The following is a 7,674-nucleotide window of genomic DNA, read 5'->3' on the forward strand; positions in this document are numbered from 1 at the left end:
CTGGTGTTGTGGTGTGTTGTGGTGTGTTCTGGTGTTGTGGTGTGTTCTGGTGTTGTGTTGTGGTGTTGTGTTGTGGTGTTGTGTTCTGGTGTTGTGTTGTGTTGTGTTCTGGTGTTGTGGTGTGTTCTGGTGTTGTGGTGTGTTCTGGTGTTGTGTTGTGTTCTGGTGTTGTGTTGTGTTGTGTTGTTTTGGTGTGTTCTGGTGTTGTGGTGTGTTCTGGTGTTGTGTTGTGTTCTGGTGTTGTGTGGTGTGTTGTGTTGTGGTGTTGTGGTGTGTTCTGGTGTTGTGGTGTGTTCTGGTGTTGTGGTGTGGTGTGTTTTGGTGTTGTGGTGTGTTCTGGTGTTGTGTTGTGGTGTGTTCTGGTGTTGTGGTGTGTTCTGGTGTTGTGGTGTGTTCTGGTGTTGTGTTGTGTTCTGGTGTTGTGTTCTGGTGTTGTGTTGTGGTGTGTTCTGGTGTTGTGTTGTGTTGTGTTGTGTTGTGTTCTGGTGTTGTGGTGTGTTGTGTTGTGGTGTTGTGGTGTGTTTTGTGTTGTGTTGTGTTGTGTTGTGTTGTGTTCTGGTGTTGTGTTGTGTTGTGTTCTGGTGTTGTGGTGTGTTCTGGTGTTGTGGTGTGGTGTGTTCTGGTGTTGTGGTGTGGTGTGTTCTGGTGTTGTGTTCTGGTGTTGTGTTGTGTTCTGGTGTTGTGTTGTGGTGTGTTCTGGTGTTGTGGTGTGTTCTGGTGTTGTGGTGTGTTCTGGTGTTGTGGTGTGTTCTGGTGTTGTGGTGTGTTCTGGTGTTGTGGTGTGTTCTGGTGTTGTGTGTGTTGTGTGCTCGTCGTGTGTAGATGTTTTGTTAGCTGATAGAAGTCCCTGTGTCCCGTGACACCTCCTCAACAGCCCTCTGACCAAACTGTGGTCACCGATATGACCATGGTCCAACTGTCACCTTTAAGCTCTGAACGGAGAAATCAAAAGCTGTCCACACACACACACACACACACACACTAGTTTCCCCCCTCCCTCCCTCATCATCATCATCATCACTGCCCCCACGCCCCCTAACTCGTTGACACCCCCCTCGTTGTTCACTAAACCTGTCAGGGGGATGAGAGGGCGTCAGGGAAGCCCAGCGCGGTGCTCGGCAACGGAAACAAGCCCTCCTCCTCTGCCCGTGACGACCGCCTCTTACCCAGCAGCCACCGCAAGACAGCGGCGCCAAATAAAGCCCCGCCCACTGAAAAGAGAAAGCAGAAAAGATTACTGTAGACGAAGCTGAAGGTAAAACAACGTCCTCCCTCCTCCTTCCCTCTCCTCCTCTCCTTCAAACCCCTAGCTGTGCTGTCACTAACTAACACTGTATTGCTGTAGCAGCATTGATGCTGTTGATGCTCGCTAGCTAGCTGTGTGTAGCTCGTCCATGTCTCCTCTCCTTCCTAACTCTAGCCTGTAGCTTTGAGATGTCTAACTGATTGATACACTGTCTCCTCTTGCATGCTGTTGAAATTTTGAGCTGTGATATATTGTGATATATTGTAATATGAGGTAGCGATATGAAGTAGCGATATGAAGTAGATATGTCTAACTGATTGATACACTGTCTGCTCTTGCATTCAGTTTAAATTATGAGCTGTGATATATTGTAATATGAGGTAGCGGTATGAGGTAGCGAGTAGCAATATGAGGTAGCGATATGAGGTAGCGGTATGAGATAGCGATATGAGGTAGCGATATGAGATAGCGATATGAAGTAGCGATATGAGGTAGCGGTATGAGGTAGCGATATGAGGTAGCGGTATGAGGTAGCAATATGAATTAGCGGTATAAGTTAGCGAGTAGCGGTATGAGGTAGCGGTATGAGGTAGCAATATGAGGTAGCGAGTAGCGATATGGGGTAGCGATATGAGGTAGCTAGTGGCAATATGAGGTAGCAATATTAGGTAGTGAGTGGCAATATTAGGTAGCGATATGAGGTAGCAAGTAGCGAAATGAAGTAGCAATATTAGGTAGTGAGTGGCAATATTAGGTAGCGATATGAGGTAGCAAGTAGCGAAATGAAGTAGCGGTATGAGGTAGCAATATGAATTAGCAGTATGAGGTAGCGAGTAGCGATATGAATTAGCGGTATGAGGTAGCAATATGAGGCAGCGAGTAGCGATATGGGGTCGCGATATGAGGTAGCGAGTGGCAGTATTAAGTAACGATATGAGGTAGCGATATGAAGTAGCTATATGTAGTGGTATGAAGTAGCGATATGAAGTAGTGATATGAAGTAGCTATATGTAGTGATATGAATTAGCGAGTAGTGATATGAATTGATATGAAGTAGTGATATGTAGTGATATGAAGTGGTGATATGAAGAAGTGATATGAAGAAGTGATATGAAGACGTGATATGAAGTAGCTGTATGTAGTGATATGAAGTAGTGATATGAAGTAGTGAGTAGTGATATGAAGTAGCTGTATGTAGTGATATGAAGTAGTGATATGAAGTAGTGATATGTAGTGATATGAACTAGCGATATGTAGTGATATATGTAGCGATATGAGGGAGCGAGTAGTGATATGAAGTAGCGAGTAGTGATATGAAGTATCTATATGTAGTGATATGAAGTATCTATATGTAGTGGTATGAAGTAGCGAGTAGTGATATGAAGTATCTATATGTAGTGATTTGAATTAACGATATGTAGGGATATGAAGTATCTATATGTAGTGATATGAAGTAGCGAGTAGTGATATGAAGTAGTTATATGTAGTGATATGAAGTAGCTATATGTAGTGATATGAAGTAGTGATATGTAGTGATATGAAGTAGCTATATGTAGTGATATGAAGTATCTATATGTAGTGATATGAAGTAGTGATATGTAGTGATATGAAGTAGCTATATGTAGTGATATGAAGTAGCTTTATGTAGTGACATGAAGTAGTGATATGAAGTAGTGAGTAGTGATATGAAGTAGTGATATGAAGTAGTGATATGAAGTAGTTATATGTAGTGATATGAAGTAGTGATATGAAGTAGTTATATGTAGTGATATGAAGTAGTGATATGAAGTAGTGAGTAGTGATATGAAGTAGTGATATGAAGTAGTGATATGAAGTAGTGAGTAGTGATATGAAGTAGTGATATGAAGTAGTGATATGAAGTAGTGAGTAGTGATATGAAGTAGCTAGCTGTATGTAGTGATATGAAGTAGTGATATGAAGTAGTGAGTAGTGATATGAAGTAGTGATATGAAGTAGTGATATGAAGTAGTGAGTAGTGATATGAAGTAGTGATAATTCATGTTATATACCTGTTATATACTGTTATATACCTGTATCTCTGTGTGGTTTGTATTGACCTCGTGTGTGTCTGTGTGTGTTTGTCTCTGCTTGTGTCTCTGTCTCTCTCTCTGTGTGCGTGTGTGTGTGTGTGTGTGTGTGTGTGTGTGTGTGTGTGTGTGTGTGTGTGTGTGTGTGTGTGTGTGTGTGTGTGTGTGTGTGTGTGTGTGTGTGTGTGTGTGTGTGTGTGTGTGTGTGTGTGTGTGCGTGTGTGTGTGTGTGTGTGTGTGTGTGTGTGTGTGTGTGTGTGTGTGTGTGTGTGTGTGTGTGTGTGTGTGTGTGTGTGTGTGTGTGTGTGTGTGTGTGTGTGTGTGTGTGTGTGTGTATCTATCTTCTCTCCAGAGCTCTTCCAGCTCATATCCAAAGCTCAGTGCAGCAGAGCAGACGACCAGCGAGGTCTGTTAGACAAGAGTGACCTGACGCTTCCCGACTTCCTCCGCCTCAGCCCTTCATCACCACCCCTTCCTCTTCCTCCCGCCTGCGTCACCCAGCATGGCCGCGGCGGTGGTAACCATGGCGATAGCGACAACTACGGCTACGGGGAAAACAGACGTCACGGCAACAAGGAGGGTGGAGGCGGTGGCTCGTTCCCTTTGAACACTGGCGGCCAATCACAGAGCTTGGAATCCTCGCTCGGAACGGGAGGAGGAGGGGGAAGACGAGCGCTCCTCCCCCTCCCACCACAACAGACCCCCTCCCCCGTTCCCCAGCACCACAGTCCACCCCCCCTCCCAGGGGCAGCACCACCTACGGGGTCTCCCCAGCCCAGACTGCACGGGGTCAGTACAGATGTTACAAGAGGAACCCCTAGCTGACCTGACCCTGGTGGGAGAAGGGGACATCAACAGTCCTAACTCCACTCTCCTAACCCCACACCACTCCTCCTCCACTACCCATAACCCACCACGCTTCTCTCAACACGACCTCCACAGCTCGCCCTGCTCAGGTACCTCCCCTGTGTGAACTCTGAACCGTGGCCTTTCACCTTCGAACTGCGTTTGACCTCTGAACTATCCTCTCCTCTCTCTCCCGAAATGGAGCCCTATTCCCTATATAGTGAACTATTAGTGACCAGAGTTCTATTCCCTATATAGTGAACTACTAGTGACCAGAGTCCTATTCCCTATATAGTGAACTACTAGTGACCAGGGCCCTATTCCCTATATAGTGAATTACTAGTGACCAGAGCCCTATTCCCTATATAGTGAATTACTAGTGACCAGAGCCCTATTCCCTATATAGTGAACTACTAGTGACCAGAACCCTATTCCCTATATAGTGAACTACTAGTGACCAGAACCCTATTCCCTATATAGTGAACTACTAGTGGCCAGAGCCCTATTCCCTATATAGTGCACTACTTTAGACCAGAACCCTATTCCCTATATAGTGCACTACTTTAGACCAGAACCCTATTCCCTATATAGTGCACTACTTTAGACCAGAACCCTATTCCCTATATAGTGCACTACTTTAGACCAGAACCCTATTCCCTATATAGTGCACTACTTTAGACCAGAACCCTATTCCCTATATAGTGCACTACTTTAGACCAGAACCCTATTCCCTATATAGTGCACTACCCCTAAGGCTCTGGTGGAAAGTGGTGTGCTATATAGGGAATATGGTTCCATTTGGGACTCAACCCCCCCAGTCTCTGGGAGGTGAAGTAAACCCCTTCCAGACACTGATCCCAGGTCTGTTATCTGTCCTGAGGATACATCTAGATGATGTGGTTCAGGGGACAGCAGCACTGATCCCAGGTCTGTTATCTGTCCTGAGGATACATCTAGATGATGTGGTTCAGGGGACAGCAACACTGATCCCAGGTCTGTTATCTGTCCTGAGGATACATCTAGAGGATGTGGTTCAGGGGACAGCAACACTGATCCCAGGTCTGTTATCTGTCCTGAGGATACATCTAGATGATGTGGTTCAGGGGACAGCAACACTGATCCCAGGTCTGTTATCTGTCCTGAGGATACATCTAGATGATGTGGTTCAGGGGACAGCAACACTGATCCCAGGTCTGTTATCTGTCCTGAGGATACATCTAGAGGATGTGGTTCAGGGGACAGCAACACTGATCCCAGGTCTGTTATCTGTCCTGAGGATACATCTAGAGGATCTAGGGGTCATTGTAGTCAGAATACTGATCCTAGATCTGTGCCTATGGGGTCCGCCTCTCCGTCTGCGTGTGAAAGGTTGTTGTTTTTCGAAGTGGACTTGTTGCTGTGGAAACCAGTGCCTAACTTACCCCCCTCCCCTCCCAACCCTACACCCTCGGCCGTCTACAACCCTCCAATGTACAGATTGTAATGATGCACTTTAACCAATCAGGGAAAGGACTGCTTTGTGTATCTAAGCCTTGATTTGATTGGTTTGTTCTGGAGCCCGAGATGGAGTTGGTCTGTCTTTTACCACTCAGCTGAAGAGAAATCACCTTCACTACAATGTGTGTTCCTGGAAGAGGACAGGACTGCAGACTGTCTCTTTCTCTGTCTCTGTCTCTCTCTCTCTCTCTGTGTCTATCTGTCTCCCCCTCCCTCTGTCTGTAGTTTGGACTGAAACCCTGGAAGAACACCTCACCTCCTCTCTCTCTCTGTCTCTCTCTCTCTCTCTCTCTCTCTCTCTCTCTCTCTGTCTCTCTCTCTCTGTCTCTGTCTCTCTCTCTCTGTCTCTCTCTCTCTCTCTCTGTCTCTCTCTCTCTCTCTCTCTCTCTGTCTCTGTCTCTGTCTCTCTCTGTCTCTCTCTCTCTCTCTCTCTGTCTCTCTCTCTCTCTCTCTCTCTCTCTCTCTCTCTCTCTCTCTCTCTCTCTCTCTCTCTCTCTCTCTGTCTCTCTCTCTGTCTCTCTCTCTCTCTCTCTCTCTCTCTCTCTCTCTCTCTCTCTCTCTCTCTCTCTGTCTCTGTCTCTCTCTCTCTGTCTCTCTCTCTCTCTCTCTCTCTCTGTCTCTCTCTCTCTCTCTCTCTCTCTCTCTCTCTCTCTCTCTGTCTCTCTCTCTCTCTCTCTCTCTCTCTGTCTCTCTCTCTGTCTCTCTCTCTCTCTCTCTCTCTCTCTCTCTCTCTCTCTCTGTCTCTGTCTCTCTCTCTCTGTCTCTCTGTCTCTCTCTCTCTCTCTCTCTCTCTGTCTCTGTCTCTGTCTCTCTCTGTCTCTCTCTCTCTCTCTCTCTCTGTCTCTCTCTCTCTCTCTCTCTCTCTCTCTCTCTGTCTCTCTCTCTCTCTCTGTCTCTCTCTCTCTCTCTCTCTCTCTGTCTCTCTCTCTCTCTCTCTCTCTCTCTCTCTCTCTCTCTCTGTCTCTGTCTCTCTCTCTCTCTCTCTCTCTCTCTCTCTCTCTCTCTCTGTCTCTGTCTCTGTCTCTCTCTCTGTCTCTCTCTCTCTGTCTCTCTCTCTCTCTCTCTCTCTCTCTGTCTCTGTCTCTGTCTCTCTCTCTCTCTCTCTCTCTCTCTCTCTCTGTCTCTGTCTCTCTCTCTCTCTCTCTCTCTCTCTCTCTCTCTCTCTCTCTCTCTCTCTCTCTGACTGAAACCCTGGAAGAACACCTCACCTCTCTGTCTCTCTCTCTCTCTCTCTCTCTCTCTCTCTCTGTCTCTGTCTCTGTCTCTGTCTCTGTCTCTCTCTCTCTCTCTCTCTCTCTCTCTCTCTCTCTCTCTCTCTCTCTCTGACTGAAACCCTGGAAGAACACCTCACCTCCCTCTCTCTCTTTCGATACAAAAACAATTCAACAATGTTTCAATCTGACTTGTCTTCTAACAATCACCAGGCTTTTTACCTTTTATTGAGAATTCTCATCTAGTTTATCATCCTGTAATATATTCCTGAGAACACATTCATTTATCCTGAGTTGTTATTATTATTATTATTATTATTATTATTTTTATTACAGTGTATCATGTTAAAGAGTACTAATTGTGTATATTAAATACCAGTTTAACAGTCTGTTTTTAACCCTTTATTATCTAGTCATTGTTCCATCAACTTCCTGTCATTCTGTTATGATGATGTCACAATAGAAGTGTTCTATTCTGTTGTTCCACTTCCATTGGGTTGTTCTGTGAACTATGACCTCCTGTACATAGACATAATAAACATTATACTATTGAGATGGAATCACCCTCTTACCAGCTTTAAGTGATCTGTCTCTTTTCTTCTGGTGTCTCTCTCCCTCTCTCTTTTTGTCTCTCTCTCTGTCTCTCCATCTCTCTCTCTGTCTCTCTCTCTTCATGTCTCTCTCTCTTTGTGGCTCTCTCTCTTTGTGGCTCTCTCTCTCTTTGTGTGTCTCTCTCTGTCTCTCTTTGTGGCTCTCTCTCTGTCTCTCTCTCTCTGTCTCTCTTTGTGTCTCTGTCTCTCTCTCAATTCAATTCAATTCAAGGGCT

The 7,674-nt window shown here is 45.6% G+C and overlaps 1 pseudogene; it reads left to right on the plus strand.

Annotated features, from left to right (window-relative positions):
- The window catches only part of LOC127908064 (regulator of G-protein signaling 12-like), a 52,400-nt pseudogene extending 44,976 nt beyond the window's left edge, over window positions 1-7,424 (plus strand).
- Window positions 7,425-7,674: the final 250 nt, after the last annotated feature.

This window comes from Oncorhynchus keta, chromosome 16, assembly GCF_023373465.1.
Source record: "Oncorhynchus keta strain PuntledgeMale-10-30-2019 chromosome 16, Oket_V2, whole genome shotgun sequence".
Lineage (NCBI taxonomy): Eukaryota > Metazoa > Chordata > Actinopteri > Salmoniformes > Salmonidae > Oncorhynchus > Oncorhynchus keta.